Source organism: Neovison vison, chromosome 3 (assembly GCF_020171115.1).
Source record: "Neovison vison isolate M4711 chromosome 3, ASM_NN_V1, whole genome shotgun sequence".
NCBI lineage: Eukaryota > Metazoa > Chordata > Mammalia > Carnivora > Mustelidae > Neogale > Neogale vison.
In genome coordinates, this window is record NC_058093.1 from 188772910 (window position 1) to 188795067 (window position 22158).

Here is a 22158-nt window from a genome sequence, read left to right on the forward strand (position 1 = left end):
AGGGTCAGGATTTGGATCATGGTTAGGGTAATGTCACCTTTATGTTTAGGTTCTGGGTTAGGATTAGTGTCAGGATCAGGGTTAGCTTTAGGGAAGGGTTCTGGTCAGGCTCACGGTCTGGGTAAGAGTTAGGTTTACGGTTAGGGTTAAGGTCAGTGTTAGGGTCAGTGTTAGTGTCAGGGCCAGGGTTCTGTTTAGGGTCAGGGTCAGGGTTCTGTTTAGGGTCAAGGATATGGTCAGGGTCAGGATTAGGCAAAGTTCAGGGTTAGGGTTATGGTCAGGGTCAGGTATAGGGTCAGGGTTAGGGTTAAAGTTTGGGTTTAGAGTTAAGGTTAGAGTTACGTTGAGGGTTAGGGTTAGATCGGGTTAGGGTCAGGGTCAGGGTTAGGGTTAGGGTTTAGTGTTAGGGTTAGGATCAGTGTTAGGTTTCAGGTCAGGGCCCGTGTTAGGGTCGGGTTAGGGTTACGTTTAGCGTTAGGGTTAGGGTCAGGCTCTCAGTCAGGTTCAGGGTTAATGTTACGTCAGGGTCAGGGTCACTTTTAGGGTCAGGGTCAGGTTTAGAGTCAGGTTCAGGCTTTGAATTAGGGTCAATTCGGTTTAGGGTCAGGGTTTTTTTAGTGGAAAGGTTTGGGTTTGGGGTTAGGGATAGGGTTAGAAGTAAGGTTAGGGTTAGGGTTAGGGTTAGACAGCTTTCGGTTCAGGGTTAGGGTTTGGGTTAGAGTAGGGGTTAGTGTCATGGCAGGGTCAGCGTTAGGTTTAGGTTCAGGGTCCCTATTAGGTCAGGGTTAGGGTTACCTTTAGGGTAATGATTAAGTTCAGGATCAGAGTCACAGTCAGGGTTAGGGTTAGGTCAGGTTTAGGTCAGGGTCAGTGTTAGGATTAGGGTCATGTCAGAGTCTCTGTGAGGGATGAGTCAGAGATAGGGTAAGGTCAGGGTTAGATTTAGGTTCATGGTCCGAATCAGGATCAGCATCAGGCTTAGGTTTAGGGTTAGGTTTCTGGTCAGGATCATGGTCAGGGTCAGGGTCAGGGACAGGGCTAGTGTTAGATTTTGGATAAGGCTCACAGTCTGTGTCAGTGTTAGGGTTTGGGGTTAGTTTAGTGTTAGCCCTGAACCTGGGTCATTGACCCATTTCTGCAGGGGTCAGGATAATCCCTGGGCAGAAGGGTGCAGTCACCACACCCGATCCTTAACCTGGGGTGTGAACATGACCTGCCCACCAGGCATCTGACCCCTCATCAGCCTGTTCCTGCTCGGGACATCTCCACCCCCATGAGCTCTCTATAAACACACACACACACACGCACACACACACACACACACACACACACACGGAGGAGACCTAGGGCTTCACGGATCGATCAGAAGGTGTGAGACTCTCTGACTCTGAGCCCCTCGGTGTCACCTTTTGATTCTTTTTGCCAAAGGGCCAGAGGCGTCGGAGAAGCCTGACATGACCTACCCAGTGAGGGAACGTGTCTGGCAGGCGAGCTCTCCTCTGCCTACATCCTCTGGGTTTCGGTAGACAGCAAAAGAACATGTCGCTTCCTTCAGGATGTGGCCAGAAATGAGCTGGGCAGGGGAGTTTTCTCTGGAATGTGGGTACCTGGATACATGGGTTCCAATTCTGTTGGGTTCTGTTGTCAAGGAAGTGAGGTCACCACTGCCTGGGTGCTCCTTACCGGACTTCCTGCTCCCAACAGAGCTCCCTGAGGACGCCCCTACCCCAGCTCTTCAAGGCTCACCCTCCACTCCATGCCGTGTCCATCCAGTGATTCCCACACAGACTCCCCCCAGCTCCTGGGAGGCCTTGGTGCAGCTGTTGTCCCCACTGGGAGGGCAAAGAGCTCGATTCAGACTGAGCTTCTGCTCCTGCCCAGGATTGTGAGCCCGCACACACCCTGTGACTCTCAGGCAACCTCAATCTCCCCGTCTGCACATTGGGGGTGTTCTGGCTTCTACTTCTAGAGATGTCTTCAGGGGTAGGACCTCTCATACGTTCCATCCCCGCTCTCCCAGGAGGCTGGTGCACACACTTGGCAAGGCACGGGTGAGCCTGGGCCTGGGCGGGGGAATGGAACACAGCCCAGAGATGCCTGGATCTGCTCTGGGATCCAGGCAAAGCCGCCCTCCTCCAGCCTGTGTCCCATCCCCCGTGGCAAGGTTGCAGGGCATGGCTTCTGACCTTGGTGATGCAGACTTCCAGGGACCTCTATAATGTTGAGGTCCAAGTGCCTCGACTGCACCCATGTACTTGCCAGGCATCCCATGACCCAGCCTTGTGGTGGATGTGTACACGACCATGGTGCTGTCCCTGACTGGTCCCCCATATTCCCTCACCACTGTCAGGTGCTCTGTGGCCCCAAAGTCTGCTGGGCCCCGGAACCGTGCCTATCTGGGAAGCAAGGCTCAGGGTACATGGCCAGGTGGGTTGGAAATCTGGGGATGCAAAGTTCATAGAGTACCCCCACCTAGTTGGCCTGGAATTCACAATCCCTCCCAGGGTCCCGCTCAAGGTGGGATTTTGCCAGAGGACTTGGAGACATCAGGGAGGCCAAGTCAGGGCAGGGAAAACAGTGGGTCCCTTCAACATCTCTCTCCTTCTGTTTGGTCTTCCTCATTGATCCCTGGGACAGAGGTCCAGCCTGTCCTTGGATTTAGCGCTGGCTTGAGTCAGTGGGTGGGAAGGAGGAGAGGGAAGGGTAGGGTTTGGGTTAGGGCATTGGGTTAGGTTGATGGTTGCAGTTAGGGTTAGTTACAGGGTAGGGTCAGGGTCAGGGTTAGGGTTAGAGTTAGCGTAAGGGTCAGGATTAGGGTCAGAGTCAAGGTCGGTGTCAGTGCCAGGTTTAGGGTTAGGGTCATGGTTAGGTTTAAGGTCAGGGCGAGGGTCAGAGTTAAAGTGAGGGCCCGGCTTCAGTTTAGGTTAGGGTTAGGGTCAGTTTCAGGGTAGGGTGAGGGTCAGAGCCAGTGTTTTGTTTAGGGTCAGGGTCCGGCTTTGTTTTATGGTCCAGATTCGGGTCAGGTACAGGGTTAGGTTTTGTCAGTATTATGGTAAGTGTTAGGTTTAGGGTCAGGGTCAGGATCAGGGTCAGCGTGAAGGTCAGGGCCAGGGTCAAGTTTAGAGTGAGGCTCAGGCTTTGGTTTAGGGTCAAGTTTCCACTCAGGGTCAGGTTTAGGTTCACGGGAAGTTTTGGGTTTGGTGTTAGGGTTTTTGTTAGAAATAGGGTTATGGATAGGGTTAGGGTTAGACAGCATTAGGGTCAGGGATAGGGTTTGGGTTAGGGTAGGGGTTTGTGTTACGGTTAGGGTCAGTGTTGGGTTTAGGTTCAGGGTCCGTTTTAGGGTTAGGGTTATGGTTACCTATCGGGTTAGTGTTAGGTTCAGACTCAAGTCACGGTCAGGGTTAGGGTTAGAAACAGGGTTAGGTCAGGATCAGGGTTAGGATTAGTGTTAAGGTCAGAGTCACGGTTAGGGATGCGTCAGTGTTAGGGTAAGGTCAGGTTTAAGTTCAGGGTCCGGATCAGGTTCAGCATCAGGCTTAGCTTTAGGGTTAGTGTTCTGGTGAGGATCAGGGTCAGAGTCAGGGTCAGGGTTAGGGGTATGCTTTGGATCAGGCTGAATGTAAACATCAGGGTCAGGGTTATGGGTTAGTGTGAGAGTTAGCCCCGTCCCTGGTTCATTGACCCATCCCTGCAGTGTCTGATAAACCTTGGACAGAAAGGTGCAGCCCTCACACCCAATCCCACCTAGCCAGCCTTAACCTGGGGTGTGAACATGACTTGCCCAACAGTCCTCTGACCCCTCAACAGCCTGCTCCCGCTCGGGGCATCTCTACCGCCGATGATCTCTCTTTACACACACACACACACACACACACACACACGGGGAGGAGACCTAGGGCTACACAGGTCGATCAAAAGGTGTGGGACTCTCTGACTCTGAGCCCTGCGGTGTCACCTTTGGATTCACCTTGGGTGTCACCCAGGGCCAAAGGCGTCAGGGAATCCTGACATGACCTGTCCAGTGAGGGGACGTGTCTGGCGGGCAAGCTCTCCTCCTCCTGCATCTTCTGGACTTCGGAAGACAACAGAAGAACATGTCGCTTTTTTCAGGATGTGCTGAGAAATGAGCTGGGCAGGGGGGTTTTCTCTGGAATGTGGGTGCCTGGATACGTGGGTTCCAATTCCGCTGGACTCTGTCGTCACAGAAGTGAAGTCACCACTACCTGAGGGCTACTTACCGGATTTCCTGCTCCCACCAGAGCTCCCTGACAGCGCCCCTCCCCCACGTGCTCAAGGTTCACCTTACACCCCATGCCCTGTCCATACAGGGACACCCCACACAGCCTCCCCCCAGCTCCTGGGAATCCTGGGTACAGCTGTTGTCCCCACTGGGAGGGCACAGAGCTGGGTTCAGACTGGGCTCCTGATCCTGCTCAGGACTGTGAGCACGCACACACCCTGTGGCTCTCAGGGCCTCCCCAGTCTCCCCTTCTGCACATTGGGGGTGTTCTGCCTTCTACTTCTAGGGATGCCATCAGGGATTGGACCTCTCCATGCGTTCCATCCCCGCTCTCCCAGGAGGCTAGAGCACACACTTGGTAAGGCACGGGTGAGCCTGGGGCTGGGTGGGGGAATGGAACACAGCCCAGAGAGGCATGGATCTGCTCTAGGATCCAGGCAGAGCCACCGTCCTCCTGCTTGTGTCCCACCCCCCAGGGCTAGGTTGCAGTGCATGGCTTCTGACCTTGGTGACACAGACTTCCTGGGGCTTCCATTAGGTTGAGGGCCAATGGCCTCTTCTGCGCCCATGTGCTGGCCAGCCCCCACAGTGGTCCCCGGGAATTCCCAAATCTGTCCTCCCAGGGTGGATGGCCCATGGGACTGAGAAGGGGACAAAATGCTTGGCTCTCATTTCCAAGCTGATGGAGCAAAGTCTGGGAATTCTGCTGGTTCCCTCTCTCCTGTTTTCAGTGTCTGTCTCTGTCTTTGTCTTTGTCTCTGTGTCTGTGCCTGCGTCTGTCTGTTTTTGTGTGTCTCACAGAAGCAGGATCTGTGGGCTCCAGGGTTGATGGGAGAAACCTCCGAAGTCTCCCTTGTCCCTGTTTCCCTCTCCTGTTCTGGTGCTTGGTTCCTTGCTAAGTAAAACCTTCTCAACCTGAGCAGAGCACTGACTCTGGAACCTCTTCCCAATGGGCACCCTGAGGCTGCAACAAGTTGGGTCCTGACCTTGGTCAACAGGCCAGGGGCCACGTACTCTGCCACATTCTGCTAGCCCACAATGTCAGCCCCCCAGCCTCCAGGCTGTCTTCTGCTCAGAAGGACCACAAGAAAGCATTTTCTCAAGATTGGGAGCACAGTGGGTCAGGTATAGAGATTGAAGGCCCTCAGGCTCTTCTACAAGCCTGCGGGAGACTAGGGACACCCTGTATCAATGGCCCCATTGATAGAAGAGTAAGGGGAAGCCTTCAGTGTTGTAGCCCTGTCCACACTGGGAGGTTACCTCTTCCTACTTCCAGTAGTCCAGGGTTGTGACGGACACCAGGCCACAGACACTGTCCCCAACCAGTTCACTGGCAAAGCTCCTGGGCCCCTTGGGGACACCTTGACCATCAGCCCATCCTGTCTCTCCTTTCCTTGCTTTGGATCTTGGTCCTTGCAAGGAGACCTGATGGCACTGACCCCATAGCCGAGCTGCTTCCAACCTCTTTCTTCTTTCACCCTTGTTACCCACCATTTTCCCAGGGTGTCTCCACCTCTGACCCCTAGCTGGGCAGAGCGGGATATGTGTGTGTGTGTGTGTGTGTGTGTCTGTGTGTGTATGTCTGTGTCTGTGCATGTGTGCGCTCAAACACATATGCCTATATCTGTCTGGGGATTCCCTAATTCCTGTCCCCACATGGGATGGGGTGGGTAGTTCTCCCCAAGGACCTGAGGAGCTCTCACCCTCCATGCAACCCTCATGGGAGGGTCAGGGTTTGCCTAGGACTCGAGGGAAGCTCTGCTCCTTGGACTCTGTACCCTTCTTTTGTCCTGGGTCAGTCGCTGCCTCTCTTTTTTTTTTATTTTTATTTTTATTTATTTATTTATTTATTTTTTCGTCGCTGCCTCTCTTGACTGCTGGTTCCAAACTGTCCCTAAGGGATGGCCATGGAAATGCTTGAACCTGGCCGTTCCTCCAGGAGTAGGTGGAGGCAGAGGAAATGTGCACCAGGCACAAAGACCTCCATTCCGAGTGAGCCAGATGTGCACAGGAGACCTGCACACAGCACCTGTCCCATAACCCAGCCTCGTGGTGGATGTTTATGCAACCATGGCACTGTCCCTTACTGGTCCCCCATGTAACCTTACCACTGCCAGGTGCTCTGTGGCCCCAAAGTCTGCTGAGCCTCAGAACCGTGCCTATCCTGGGAAGCAAGGCTCAGGGTGCATGGCCAGGTGGGTTGGACATATGCAGATGCAAATGTCTTCGAGTCCCCCCACTCAGCTGGCCTGGAATTCATAATCCCTCCCAGGGTCCCGCTCAAGGTGGGGTTTAGCCAGAGGACTTGGAGACATCAGTGGAGGCCAAGTCAGGACCAGTAAATCAAACAGCCCCTTCAACTTCTCTCTCCCTCTGCTTGGTCTTCCTGGTTGATCCCTGGAACAGAGGTCCAGTCTGTCCTTGGATTTATTCCTGGCTTGAGTCAGTGCGTGGGAAGTAGGACAGGGAAGGTTAGGGTTGGGGTTAGGGGTTTGGGTTAAGGTGAGGGTTACAGTTAGGTTTAGGTTCAGGGTCAGGGTCATGGTTAGAATTAGAGTTAGGGTAAGAGTCAGGGTTAGGGTCAGAGTCAAGTTTAGGGTTAGGGTTAGGGTTAGGTTCATTTAGGTTTCGGGTAAAGCCCATGTTAGGGTCAGGGTCAGGTTTACGTTTAGGGTTAGTTTTAAGGTCAGGCTCACAATCAGTTTCTGGGTTAGTGTTAGGTCAGGGTCAGGGTCACTGTAAAGGTCAGGGATAGGTTTAGGGTCAGGGTCAGGGTGAAGATCAAAGCCAGGTTCAGGTTTAGGTTCAGGGTCAGGCTTTCATTTAGGGTCTAGTTTCGGGTCAGGGACAGGGTTAGGTTTGGTCAGTGTTAGGGTCAGTGTTAGGTTGAGGGTCAGGGTTAAGGTCTGGGTCAGAGTGAAGGTCCGGACCAGGGTCCAGTTAAGGGTCAGGGACAGGCTTTGGATTAGGGTCAATGTTCGGTTAAGGTTCAGAGTTAGGTTCAAGGGAAAGGTTTGGGTTTGGGATTAGGGTTAGGGTTAGAAGTAGGGTTATGGTTAGGGTTAGGGTTAGACAGCATTGGGGTCAGTGTTTGGATTTGGGTTAGGGTCGCGGTTTGTGTTAGGTTAGGGTCACCGTTAGGTTTAAGTTTAGGATATGTATTAGGGTCAGGGTTATGGTTACATTTAGGATTAGGGTTGGGGTCAGGCTCACAGTAATGGTCAAGTTTAGGGTTATGGCCATGATTAGGTCATGTTCAGGGTTATGATTAAGTTCAAGGCCATGGTCACAGTTAGGGATGAGTCAGCATTAGGGTAAGGTCAGGGTTATGTTTAGGTTTAGGGTCCGAATTCAGGTCAGCGACAGGCTTATGTTTAGAGATTGGGTTCGGGTCAGGATCACAGTCAGGGTCAGGGTCAAGGTCTGGTTCAGGGCTAGGGTTAGGATTTCTGTCAGGCTTACAGCCAGAGTCAAGGTCACGTTTAGAGGTTAGGGTTAGGGTTAGCCCCGCACCTGGGTCATTGACACGTCCCTGCAGGGTCTCAGGATAAACCCTGTGGGGAAGGGTGCAGCGGCCACACCCGATCCCACCTAACCAGCCTTAACCTTGGGTGTGAACATGACCTGCCCAGCAGGCATCTGACCTCTCATTAGCCTGCTCCTGCTCGGGGTGTCTCCACCCCAGATGAGCTCTCTTTACACACACACACACACACACACACACACACACACACACACGGGGAGGAGACCTATGGCTGCACAGGTCAATCAGAAGGTGTGGGACTCTCTGACTCTGAGTCCCGCGGTGTTACCTTTTGATTCTTTCTGCCAAAGGGCCAGAGGCATCGGGGAAACCTGACATGACCTGCCCAGTGAGGTGACGTATCTGGCGGGCGAGCTCTCCTCTGTCTACATCCTCTGGGCTTCGGTAGACAACACAAGAACATTGCACTTCCTTCAGGATGTGCCCAGAAATGAGCTGTGCAGGGGGGTTTTCTCTGGAATGTGGGTGCCTGGATACATGGCTTCCTATTCCGTTGGGCTCTATCATCAGGGTAGTGAGTTCATCACTGCCTGGGAGCTCCTTACCGGACTTCCTGCTCCCACCAGAGCTCCCTGAGGGCGCCCCACCCCCATCTGTTCAAGTCTCACCCTCCACCCCATTCCTTGTCCATCCAGTGACCCCCACATAGCCTCCCCCCATCTCCTCGGATGCCTGGGTGCAGCTGTTGACCCTTTCTGGGAGGGCATAGAGCTGGGTTCAGAACGGACTCCTGCTCCTATCCAGGACTGTGAGCCTGCACACTCCTTCCCCATGGAAGAAATCCTGGCTGTTGGGATGGGTGTTCAACCCTCAGCGTGGGAACCAGCTGAAATGCCAGTGAGACTATGCCCACTCCTGAGGTTGGATCTGGGCAAAAGCGGGCATGGTGACCCTCCGACTGAGCCTGCTTTCAAACAAATGCTATCAGTTGCTCCTCCAGTATCCCTCATTGCAGGCCTGGTATGCCCTAGGCCCAAATCCTAACCCTTGGTGGGATTTTACAGGGGCCCAGACCCAGAGCCTGTCTCTTGAATCCCTGTTTTCGGGCACCCAGAAGATGGAAAACAGCACTCTTCCCTTCCCTGAGAAAGGCACCAAGTTATTGGGAGTCTCCAGGATCCTTAGAGAGGAAAAATCTCCCATGAACACATCAGACCACACCTACATTCCAAGGCCATCCTGGACACACAATCCAGATACAAAAACCTGTGCTACCGCCTTCGAGTCACCCTAGTTCTCTATTGTGCTTCAGGTTCCCCCATTGGTAGGGATTCCAGGAAAGGTCTGGGTACAGATGCCTGAATACCAAGGATGAGTAGAGTTGACGGCCCTGGTGCATGGACGGTCTCAAATGCTGGATATGGGCCCTGCCCTCTGGGTGGCTGACACGAGGTTGGGGCTCAGGCTCTGTCAGACACAGCTCTAGTGGCCAGGGTAAACTATTAATCAGGGTTCCCTCGAGGGCCGAGCAGATTGATCCTCATGTAGAGTGCTGGGCAGCCTCCTCAGGCCCTTCTTCTTTCTATGGGAACGGCAGAATGTTGCCTTGTGTCTCCAGAATTCCCTATCAAGAGGGCTTGTAGACCATGAGGGTGAGCATGGAATTCTAAACCTAAGCTATGATTAAATTCAGTGTAAAGCAAAGGCAGTTCCAGTGTGGAGTGGTTGAATCGAAAATCCAGCCCCTGAGCAAGGGCGGATGTCAGATGTTTGCTCATGCTGGAGTATGTTTCTCTGGTGACCAAAAAATGGAGGGGTGGCGTCTAGAGGTCATGGAGAATTTCCCACGCTGGGGCTTCTGAGATTCTCCAAAGAGCAAGATTTCCCTATTGGACAGGGAGAGTCTGGTTTGTTTGCTCCAGGGTTCCCCATGTGGAAAGTTTGGGTAGAAGCACTCTCGCATGGTGCCTGGAAAGCACACCTCCATTGAGCTGAGGAACATTGCAGGTTCGTTTTTGTGGCTCTGGGGAGAAGTACCAAGGCCTTGAGTTTACATGAAATCTCTTGCAGATGGGCCACAATGCTGGTTTGTTACCAGGGAGATCTTAGAATGTGCTCATGTCTAAGGTGCCATGCAGGATTCTCCTACCCTGAGGGTTTGGCACAGGTCTAAGACACGGTTTCCTTCTGGGGACAGGAGATGTTCTGTTGTGTGGTTCAGGACCACAGATTGTATGGCCAGCACAGACCTGTACTGTGGCTCCAGAGACCCCATCCTGGAGGGCTTATGAGCCATGGTTTGGGGAGAAAATTCTGCAAACCCAAATTCAGGTTAGGGTTGGTGGTGAGGTGATTGCAGGCCCAATGCGTAGACCTGGAGGGCAGCTCATCAGGAACTGTAATTAGGGTGACTGGACGTTGGTAGCACAGTCCTTTCTTTCTCTCTTTTTTTTTTCAATTTATTTATTTTCAGAAAAACAGTATTCATTATTTTTTTCCACACCCAGTGCTCCATTCAAGCCGTGCCCTCTATAATACCCACGACCTGGTACCCCAACCTCACACCCCCCTGCCACTTCAAACCCCTCAGATTGTTTTTCAGAGTCCATAGTCTCTCATGGTTCACCTCCCCTTCCAATTTACCCAAATTCCCTACTCCTCTCTAACGCCCCTTGTCCTCCATGCTATTTGTTATGCTCCACAAATAAGTGAAACCATATGGTAATGACTCTCTCTGCTTGACTTATTTCACTCAGCATAATCTCTTCCAGTCCCGTCCATGTTGCTACAAAAGTTGGGTATTCATCCTTTCTGATGGAGGCATAATACTCCATAGTGTATATGGACCACATCTTCCTTATCCATTCATCCGTTGAAGGGCATCTTGGTTCTTTCCATAGTTTGGCGACTGTGGCCATTGCTGCTATAAACATTGGGGTACAGATGGTCCTTCTTTTCACGACATCTGTATCTTTGGGGTAAATACCCAGAAGTGCAATTGCAGGGTCATAGGGAAGCTCTATTTTTAATTTCTTGAGGAATCTCCACACTGTTCTCCAAAGAGGCTGCACCAACTTGCATTCCCAACAACAGTGTAAGAGGGTTCCCCTTTCTCCACATCCTCTCCAACACATGTTGTTTCCTGTTTTGTTAATTTTGGCCATTCTAACTGGTGTAAGGTGATATCTCAATGTGGTTTTAATTTGAATCTCCCTGAGGGCTAATGATGATGAATATTTTTTCAGCACAGTCCTTTCTATCTGGAATATGTGACCAGGATGGCCTCTGAATGCAGGTGTGGTCTCAAGGGTTCATGGGAGATATTTCCTCTCTAAGGATTCTCAGCGTGGGAAATCCTCCATGGCCACTTGATGCCACTCCTCCATATGTCGGCCATCATAGACAGAAAATCCACTGTGAGCAAATATCTGATATCTGCCCTTACTCAGGTGCTGGTTATCTAAAATAAGCCGCACCACAATGGAAGTGCTTACTGCTTCACACTGAATTTAACCACAGATTGTGTTTCCATTTCCTTCCTCACCCCACTGGTCCCCAAGGCCTCTTGAAAGGGCATTATAGAGCCACAACACAGCATTCTGCCTTCCCCATAGAAAGAAGAAGTGCCTGGTGAGGCTGCCCAGAAACCCCACATAAGGGTCAATCTGCTCAGAACTGAGGGAACACCGATTTAATGGCTGCCCTGGCCACTAGTGCTGTGTCTGACAGAGCCTGAGCCCCGACTTAGTGTCAGCCACCCAGAGAGCGGGACCCATATGTAGCATGTGGGACAGGCCATAGCCCTACTCTGTCATCTCCACCCATCCTTGGTATTCAGGCATCTGTCCCCAGACTTTTGCTGGAACCCCTGACAATGGGGGGACCTGAAGCACAATAGAGAACTGCTTCTTCCCCAAGGCAGGAAAACCTGGCTCTTGGGACGGGTGTCCAACTCTCAAAGTGGGAGCCAGCTGCATAGCCAATGAGACCACGCCCAATCCTGAGGGCTTCCATGAGCTCAAATAGGCATTGGGACACAAAGCCTGAGCATGCGTTCAAACAAGCTCTCTCAGTGACACCACCAGGATCCCTCATTGCATGCCTGGTACTCACCTAGGCCCAAATCCTAAAACTTGGTAGGATTTTCCAGGCACCAAGACCCGTGGCCCATCTCTGGAATCCCAGTATCGGGGCACCCCTAAGATGGAAAACTGCATTCTTCCCTCACTGAATAAGCCACCAAACTATGGAGAGCTACTAGGATACTTAGAGAGAAAATTTCTACCATGGCCCCATGAGACAACACCTGCATTCCAAGGCCATCCTGGTTAAACAATCCAGATAGAAATGCCAGTGCTACTGCCTTCACATCACCCCAATTACATTTCCTGACGAGCTTCCCTCAAGGTCTATGCATTGGGTCTGTGACCTCCACAACAATAACCCTAACCCGAATTTGTGTTTTCAGATTTCTCTCCAAAACCATAACTCTCATACCCTCCATGATGGGATCTCAGGATCCACACCACAGGACTTTGCTGATGTCCCCAAGGAAAACTGGCCCATCACAGTTTCCCTAACCTTCCATATTAGAAGATACCTGCAAAGCCCCTGAGCCCACCCCAATACTGTAGGCCGCTCTGGATGCAAATGCCCAGTCTGAAACACCCTGATCACCTACATCCAGGAAGACAGCCAAGTCAATGTTCCTGGGTCAGAAGATTAAACCTGACATGCCCCTAGGACCTCAATGGAACCTTAGATTAGGTTTGCAGGCATCTGACCTCTGGGGCATGTTCTGGAATACCAACTTTATGATTCAACACATATCCCTGAGCCACACAACAAAATATCTCCTGGTCTCAGAAGGAAACCGTGCCCTTCAACATTTGCCAAACTCTCAGGGTAGGAGAATCCTGCTCGGCACCTTAGCAACCAATACATTCTAAGATCTCCCTGGTAACAAAGCAGCATTGTGGCCCATCTGCAAGTTTCCATGTCAACTCAAGGCCTTGGTACTTCTCCCCAAAACCATCAGAACGATCCTGCCATTTTCCTCATCTGCAATGGTCAATGGAGGTATGCTTTTTAGGCATCCATACGGGAAAGCTCTGCTACCCAAACTTTCCACATGGGGGACGCTGAGGCAAATAAACCAGACTCCAACTGTCCAGTAGATGGAAACCTTGCTGTTTGGAGCATCTCACAAGCCTCAGCTTGGGAAATCCTCCATGGCCTCTTGACGCCACACCTCCATTTGTTGGTCATCATAGACACAAACTCCATTGTGAGCAAACATCTGATTCTGCCTTACTCAGGTGCTGGATATCTCGAATAAGTCACTGCACATTGGAACTGCCTTCTGCTTGGCACTGAACTGAACCGTAGCTTGTGTTTACAATTCCATCCTCACCCAACTGGTCCCCAAGCCCTCTTGATAGGGAATTCTAAAACCACAACACAGCATTCTGCCTTCCCCTTAGAAATAAGAAGTCCCTGGTGAGTTGGCCCAGAAAGGCGACATGAGGATCAATCTGCTCAGCTCTCGAGGGAACCCTGATTATAGGCTGCCCTGACCACTAGTGACAGACCCTGAGACCCGACCTAGTTTCAGACACCCAGAGAGTGGGCTCCATATCTAGCATGTGGGACTGGCCATGGCACAATCTGTCATCTTTACCCATCCTTGCTATTCAGGCACCGGTCCCCAGACCTTTGCTGGAACCCCTGCCAATGGGGGAACATGAAGCACAATAGAGATCTCAGCCTTTCAAACGGCAGGAAACCTGGCTGTTGGGATGGACATCCAACCCTCAAAGTGGGAGCCAGCTGCATTGCCAGTGAGACCTCGCCCACTCATGAGGTCCGCCCTGGGCACAAATAGGCATTGTGACTCTCAGCCTGAGCATCTTTCAAAAGCCCTCTCAGTTGCACCACTAGGATCCAATATTGCAGGCCTGGTATGCCATTAAGCCCAAAGCTTAACACTGGTGTGATTTTCCAGGTGCACAGACCCAGAGCCCGTCTCTGGAATTCCTCTATTGGCTCACCCCTAAGATGGAAAACAGCACTCTTCCCTCACCAAAAAAGCCACGAAACTATGGAGTGCCACCAGGATCCTTATAGGGGAATTGTCTCCCATGGACACTTGAGACCACACCTGCATTCCGAGGCCATCCTGGACACACAATCGAGATAGAAAAGGCTGTGCTACTGACTTCTAGTCTCCCTAATTACAGTTTCTGACGAGCTGCTCTCCAAGTTTACGCATTGGGCCTTGATCACCAGGCCACTAACCCTAATATGAATTTGTGTTAACAGACATCTCTCCCAAAACCATGGCTCACATGCCCCCCATGATAGGTTCTCTGGTCAAACCACAGGACTGTGCCTGCAATCACCAAGGAAAGTGTGCCCGTCACAGTTGCCCAAACCTTCCAGATTAGGAGAAACCTGAAAGGTCCCTGACCCACCCCAATATTGTCGGCAGCACTGGACACAAATTCCCAGTCTGAAATACCCTGATCACCTGCATCCATGCAGTCAACCAAATCAATGGTCCTGAGTCAGAAGATTGAACATGACATTCCCCTAGGACCTCAATGGAATCCTAGATTAGGTTTTCAAACATCTGTCCTCAGAGGCCCGTTCTGGAATACCAACTTATGAAACAACATGTGGTCCCTGAACCACACAACAGAACATCTCCTGTCCCCAGAAGGAAACTGTGCTCTTCAATCTGTGCTAAACCCTCAGGGTAGGAGAATCCTGCACAAAAACACCTTAGACACCAGCACATTCTAAGATCTCTCTGGTTACACACCAGCATTGGGGCCCATCTGCAAGAGATTCCATGTCAACTCAGCGCCTTGGTACTTTGCCCCAGAGCCATAAGAATGATTCTTCCATGGTCCTGAACTGCAATGTTCAATGGAGTTGTGCTTCCCAGGCATCCATGTGGGTGTGCTCTGTGACCCTCACTTTCAAGATGGGGACCCTGGAGCAAATAAACCACACTCCACCTGTCCAAAGAAGGAAATCTTGCGGTTTGGATCATCTCACAAGCCTTTGTATGGGGAATCCTACATGAGCTCTTGACGCCACCCCTCCATTTGTCAGTCATCATAGACACAAACTCCAGTGTGAACAAACATCTGACATCTACCCTTACTCAGGTGCTGGATATCCCGAATCAGCCGCTGCACATTGGAAATGCCTTCTGCTTGGCAGTGAATTGAACCGTAGCTTGTGTTTACAATTTCATCCTCACTCTACTGGTCCCCAAGCCCTCTTGATGAGGAATTCTGGAGCCACAATTCAGCATTCTGCCTTTCCCACAGAAAGAAGTGCCTGGTGAGTCTGCCCAGAAACCCCACATGGGGATCAATCTGCTAGGTCCTCAAAGGAATACCGATTCATAGTCTGTCCTGGCCACCAGTGCTGTGTCTGACAGAGACTGAGCTACAACCTAGTGTCACCCACCCTGAGATCAGGCCCCACATCTAGCATATGAAACCGGCCATGGTCCAAGTCTGCCATCTCACTCATCCTTATTATTCAGCCACGTGTCCCCAGATCCTTGTGGGAATCCCTGCCAATGGGGGAACCTGAAGCACAATAGAGAACTCCTCCTTCCCCATGGCAGGAAACCTGGCTGTTGGGATGTGTGTCTGATCCTCTAAGTGGGAGCCAGATGCGCCAGGACCACACTTGAGGGACGCCCTGGGCATAAAGAGGCATTGTGACCATCAGCCTGAGCATGCTTTCAAACAAGCATTCTCAGTGGCAGCACCATAATCCCGCATTGCAGTCCTGGTACACCCCTAGGCCCAAATCCTAACACTTGGTGGGATTTTCCAGGGACTCAGACCCAGAACCCGTCTCTGGAATTCCTGTATTGGGGCACCCCTAAGATGGAAAACAGCACTCTTCCCTACCCTGAAAAAGCCACCAATCTATGGGGAACCACCAGGATCCTTAGAGAGGAAAAATCTCCGATGGAGCCATGAGAACACCGCTGCATTCTGAGGCCATCCTGGACACACAATACAGAGAGAAAACCTGTGCTACTGCCTTCGAGTCACCTAATTACAGTTCCCGATAAGCTGCTGTCCAGGTCTATGCATTGGGCCAGCGATCGCCTCACAACTAACCCTAATCCGAATTTGAGTTTTTGTAGACTTCTCTCACAAAACCATGGCTCACATGCCCTCCAGGGTGGTGTCTCCAGAGACACACCACAGGACTGTGCCTGCCATTCCCAAGGTAACTGTGCCAGTAACATTTGTCCAAACCTTCCAGATTAGGCAAACCTTCAAGGTCTATGAGCCCACTCCCATATTGGTGTCTTCTCCGGATGCAAATGCACAGTCTGAAACACCCTGATCACCTACATATTGGCAGACAGCCAAGGCATGGTCCTGGGTCAGAAGATTGAACCTGACTTGCCCCTAGATCTCCATTGGAACCCTAGATTAGTTTTTCAGACATCTGTCCTCAGGGGACTGTTCTGGAATACCAATATAGGTTAAAATACGTGGTTCCCGAGCCACACAACAGAAAATCTCCTGTCCCCAGAAGGAAACCATGTGCTTCGACCTGTGCCAAACCTTCAAGTTTGGAGAATCCTGCATGGAACCTTAGCCCGCAGCATCATCTAAGATCTCCCTGGTATCAAACCAGCATTGTGACCCATCTGCAAGAGATTCCATGTCAACTCAAGGCTTTGGTCCTTCGCCCCAGAGCCACCAGAAGGAACCTGCCATGTTCCTCAGCTGCAATTGTCAATGGAGGTGTGCTTTCCAGGGATCCATGCAGGAGAGCTCTCCTCCCCAAATCTTTCCAATGGGGGACCCTGGAGCAAAAAACCAGGAACCACCTGTTCTGTAGAAGGAAACCATGCTGTTTGGAGCATCTCACAAGCCTCAGTGTGGGAAATCATCTATGGATTGTTGACGCCACCCCTCCAATTTTCGGTCATCACAAACACAAACTCCATTGTGAGCAAACATCATCCAACCACCCTTACTCAGGAGCTGGATATCTTGTTCATATCATTGCCATCAGAACGAACCTGCCATGTTCCTTAGCTGCAATGGTCAATGGAGTTGAGCTTTCCAGGCATCCATGTGGGACAGCTCTGCTACCCAAATTTTCCACATGGGGAAGCCTGGAACAAATAAACCAGATTCCACCGCCCAGTAGAAAGAAACCTTGGTGTTTGGAGCAGCTCATAAACCTCAACGTGAAAATCCCTCCATGGTTTCTTGATGCCACCTCTCCATTGGTCAGTCATCATAGACACAAACTCCAGTGTGAGCAAATTTCTGACATCTGCACTTACTCAGGTGCTGGATATCTCGAATTAGCCATTGCACATAGGAATTCCCTTCCGCTTGGTACTGAATTGAACCATAGCTTGTGTTTACATTCCATCCTTACCCAACCGGTCCCCAAGCCCTCTTGATATGGAATTCTGGAGCCACAACGCAGCATTCTGCCTTCCCTATAGAAAGAAGTGCCTGCTGAGTCTGGCCAGAAACCCCAATTGAGGATCAGTCTTCTTGGCCCTCAAGGGAGCCCCGATTTATAGGTTGCCCGGGCCACTAGTGCTGTGTTTGACAGATCATGAGCCCCGACCTAGTGTCTGTCAACAGAGAGTGAGCCCCACATCTAGCATTTGGGATTTTCATGGCCCAAGTATGTCATCTCTACCCATCCTTGGTATTCAGGCACCTGTCCCCAGACCTTTGCTGGAATCCCTGACAATGGGGGAACCTGAAGTACAATAGTGAACTTCTCCTTCCTCATGGCGGGAAACTTAGTTGTTGGGATGAGTGTCCGCCCTCCATGGGGGAGCCAGTTATAAGACCGATGAGACCACGCTCACTCCTGAGGGCCGCCCTGGACGTAAACGGGCATTGTGACCCTCAGCCTGAGCATGGTTTCAAACAATCCCTCTCAGTTGCACCACCATGAGCCTGCATTGCAGGCCTTGTACACCCATAAGCCCAATCCTAACGCTTGTTGGGGTGTCCCAGACTCCCAGAAAAAGAGCCCGTCTCTGGAATCCCTGTTTTGGGACACCCCTAAGATGGAAAAGAGCACTCATCCCTTCCCGGAAAATGCCACCAAACTATGCAGAGCTGCCAGGACAAATAGAGAGGAATAGTCTCCCATGGATCCATGAGACCACACCTGCATTCCGAGGCCATCCTGGACACACAATCCAGAGAAAAAAGCCTGGGCTACTGCCTTCCAGTCACCCTAATTAAAGTTCCTCACGTGCTGCCTTCCAGGTCTACACATTGGGCTGCGATCACATCACCACAAAGTAGCTAACCTGAACTTGTGTTTCCAGACTTCTCTCCTAAAGCCATGGCTCACATGCCCACCAGAATGAGATCTCTGGAGCCACAACACAGGACTCTGGCTTCCATTCCTAAGGACATTGTGCATATCAGAGTTGCCCAAAGCTTCCAGATTAGGAGAAACCTGTAAGGCCCCTGAGCTGGCCCCAATATTGTCGACCACTCTGGATGCAAATGGCCAGTCTGAAACACCCTGATCACCAACATCCAGGGAGGCAGCCAAGTCAATGATGGTGAGTTAGAAGATTGAACTTTAAATGCCCCTAGTCCCTCAATTGAACCTCATTAGGTTTTCAGGCATCTGTCCTCAGGGGCCTGTTCTGCAATACCAATTTATGACACATCATGTGGTCCCTGAGCCATGCAACAAAACATCTCCTGTCCCCAGAAGGATATCGTGCACTTCAACCTGTGCAAAACCCTCAGGGTAGGAGATTCCTGCATGCCACCTTAACATCCAGCAAATTCTAAGATCTCCTTGGTAACAAACCAGCATTGTGGCCCATCTGCAAGAGATTTCATGTCAACTCAAGTCCTTGGTACTTCGCCCCAGAGCCACCAGAATGAACTTGCCATGTTCCTCAGCTCTAATGGTCAATGGAGGTGTGCTTTCCAGGCATCCATGCCAGAGAGCTCTGCTTCACAATCTTTCCACATGGGGCAACCTAGAGCAAACAAACCAGACTTCACCTGCTCAATAGAAGGAAAACTTACTGTTTGGAGCAGCTCAGAGGCCACAGCATGTGAAGTCCTCCATGGCCTCTTGATGCTACCAATACATTATTCGGTCATCATAGACACAAACTCCACTGTGAGCAAACATCTGACATCCACCCTTATTCCAGTGATGGATGTCTTGAATAAACCACTGCACATTGGAACTCCCTTACACTTGGCACTGAATTGAACCATAGCTTGTGTTTACAATTCAATCCTCACATGGCAGGTCCATAAGCCCTCTTGAGAGGGAAATCTGTAGCCACAATTCAGCATTCTGCCTTCCCCACTGAATGAAGAAGTGCCTGGTGGGTCTGCCCAAAAACCCCACATGAGGATCAATATGCTCGGCCCTCGAGTCAACCTAGATTTATAGGCTTCCATGGCTACTAGTGCTGTGTTTGAAAGAGCCTGAGCCCTGACAGAGTTTCAGCAACAAGAGAGTGGGCCCCATATTTAACATTTGGGATGGTCATGGCCAAAGTACGTCATATCTCCCTGTCCTTGGTATTCAGGCACACATGCCCTCCAGGATGGGGTCTCTGGATCCACACCACAGGACTGTCCCTGCCATCCCTAAGGAAACTGTGCCCGTCATAGTTGCCCAAACCTTCTAGATTAGGAGAAACATTCAAGGACCCTGAGCTTACCTCAAGATTGTTGCCCCCTCTGAACGCAGTTGCGCAGTCTGAAACATCCTGACAAACTACATCCAGAGAGACCGCCAAATCAATGGTCCTGACTCAGAATAGTGAACATAACAGGCCCCTAGGACGTCATTGGAATGCTAGCTTCAATTTACAGACATCTGTACTCAGAGGCATGTTCTGGAATGTGAACTTATGATACAACATGTGGTCCCTGGGCCACACAACAGAACATCTCCTGTGCCCAGAAGGAAACCATGCCCTTCCATCTGTGCCAAAGGCCAGGGTAGTAGAGTCCTGCATAGCACCTTAGCCACCAGCACATTCTAAGATCTCCCTGGTAACAAACCAGCATTGTGGCTCATCTGCATAAAATTCCATGTCAACTCAAGGACTTGGTACTGCGATCGAGAGACAACAGAACGAACCTGCCATGTTCCTCAGCTTCAATGGTCAATGGAGTTGACCTTTGCAGGCATCCATGTGGTACAGCTCTGCTACCCAAACTTCCCACATGTGGGACCCTGGAACAAATAAACCAGACTCCACCTGCCCAGTAGAACAAAACCTTGCTGTTGGGAGCAGCTCTGAAACCTCAACGTGAAAACCCCTCCATGGCTTCTTGATGCCACCCCTCCATTTGTAAGTCATAACAGACACAAACTCCAGTGTGAGCATATCTGACATCTGCCCTTACTCAGGTGCTGGATATCTCGAAAAAGCCACTGCACATAGGAAATGAACTGCCTTCCACTTGGCACTGAATTGAACCATTGCTTGTGTTTACAATTCCATCCTCACCCAACTGGTCCCCAAGCCCTCTTGATATGGAATTCTGGAGCCACAAGGCAGCATTCCGCCTTCCCTATAGAAGTCTATGGCCATACCACCCTGAATGCGCCCGATCTCGTCTGATCTCGGAAGCTAAGCAGGGTCGGGCCTGGTTAGTACTTGGATGGGAAAGGCGTGCCTGGTGAGTCTGGCCAGAAACCCCACATGAGGATCAATCTGCTCAGCCTTTGAGGAAATCCCTATTTATGGGTTGCCCTGGCCAATAGTGCTGTGTCTGACAGACCCTGAGCCCCGACCTACTGTCAGTCACCGGAGAGTGGGCCCCACATCTAGCATTTGTGATTGCCATGGCCCAAGTACGTCATGTCTACCCATCCTTGGTATTAAGCACCTGGCCCAGACATTTGCTGGAATCCCTGCCAATGGGGGAACCTGAAGCTCAATAGAGAACTCCTCCTTCCTCATGGCAGGACATTTGGCTGTTGGGATGGGTGTCCAAACCTCAAAGGGGGAGCCAGTTACAAGAACAATGAGACCACGCACACTCCTGAGGGCCTCCCTGGGCGCAAACAGGCATTTTGACCCTCAGCCTGCCTGAGCATGTTTTCAATCCCTGTCAGATGCACCACGATGATCCTGCATTGCAGGCCTCATACACCACTAGGTCCAAATCCTAACCCTCGGTGGGATGTCCCAGACACCCAGAACCAGAGCCCCTTTCTGGAATCCCTGTTTTGGGGCACCCATAAAATGGAAAAGAGTACTATTCCCTTTTCTGAAATAGCCCCGAAACTATGGAGAGCTGCCAGTATCCATAGAGAGGAAAAGTCTCCCAAGGATCCATGAGACCACACTTGCATTCCGAGGCCATCCTGGACACACAATCCAGAGAGAAAAGCCTGAGCTTCTGCCTTCCAGTCACCCTAATTAAAGTTCCTGATGAGCTGCCCTCCAGTTCTATGCATTGGGCCTGTGAACACATCGAATCAAAGTCGCTAACCCGATTTGTGCTTCCAGACTTCACTCCCAAAACCATTGCTCACATGCCCACCAGAATGGGATATCTGGAGCCACAGCACAGGATTCTGGATGCCATTTCCAAGGGCACTGTGCATATCAGAATTGCCTAAACCTTCCAGATTAAGAGAAACCTGTAAGGCCCCTGAGTCCGCCCCAATAATGCCGGCCACTCTAGATGCAAATGCCCAATCTGAAACACCTGATCACCTACCTCCAGGTAGACAGCCAAGGCAATGATGGTGAGTTAGAAGATTGAACCTGAAAATCCCCTAGGCCCTCCATGGAATCCCATTAGGTTTTCAGGCATCTGTCCTCAGGGGCCCTGGCCGAGTTTCAGCCACCAGAGAGTGGGCCCCAAATCTAGCATTTGGGATGGTCATGGCCCAAGTACGTCATCTCTAACCCTCCTTGGTATTCAGGCACCTGTCCCCAGAACTTGGCTTCAATCCTTGCCAATGGGGAACCTGAAGCACAATAGAGATCTCCTCCTTCCTCATGGCGGGTACTGGACTCTTGGGTTTGGTGTCCAATCCCTCAAAGGGGGAGCCAGTTACAAGACCAATGAGACCACGCCCATGCCTGAGGGCAGCCCTGGGCACAAACAGGAATTGTGACCCTCAGCCTGAGCATGCTTTCAAACAATCCGTCTAATTTTCACCATCTTGATCCTGCATTGCAGGCCTCGTACTGCCCTTGGCTCAAATCCTAACCCTTGGTCGGATGTCCCAGATGCCCAGAATCAGATCCCGTCACTGGAATCCCTGTTTTAGGGCACCCATAAGATGGAAAACTGCACTCTTCCCTTTCCCGAAAAAGCCATCAAACTATGGAGAGCCATAAAGATCCATAGAGAGGAAAAGTCTCCCATGGACCCATGGGACCACA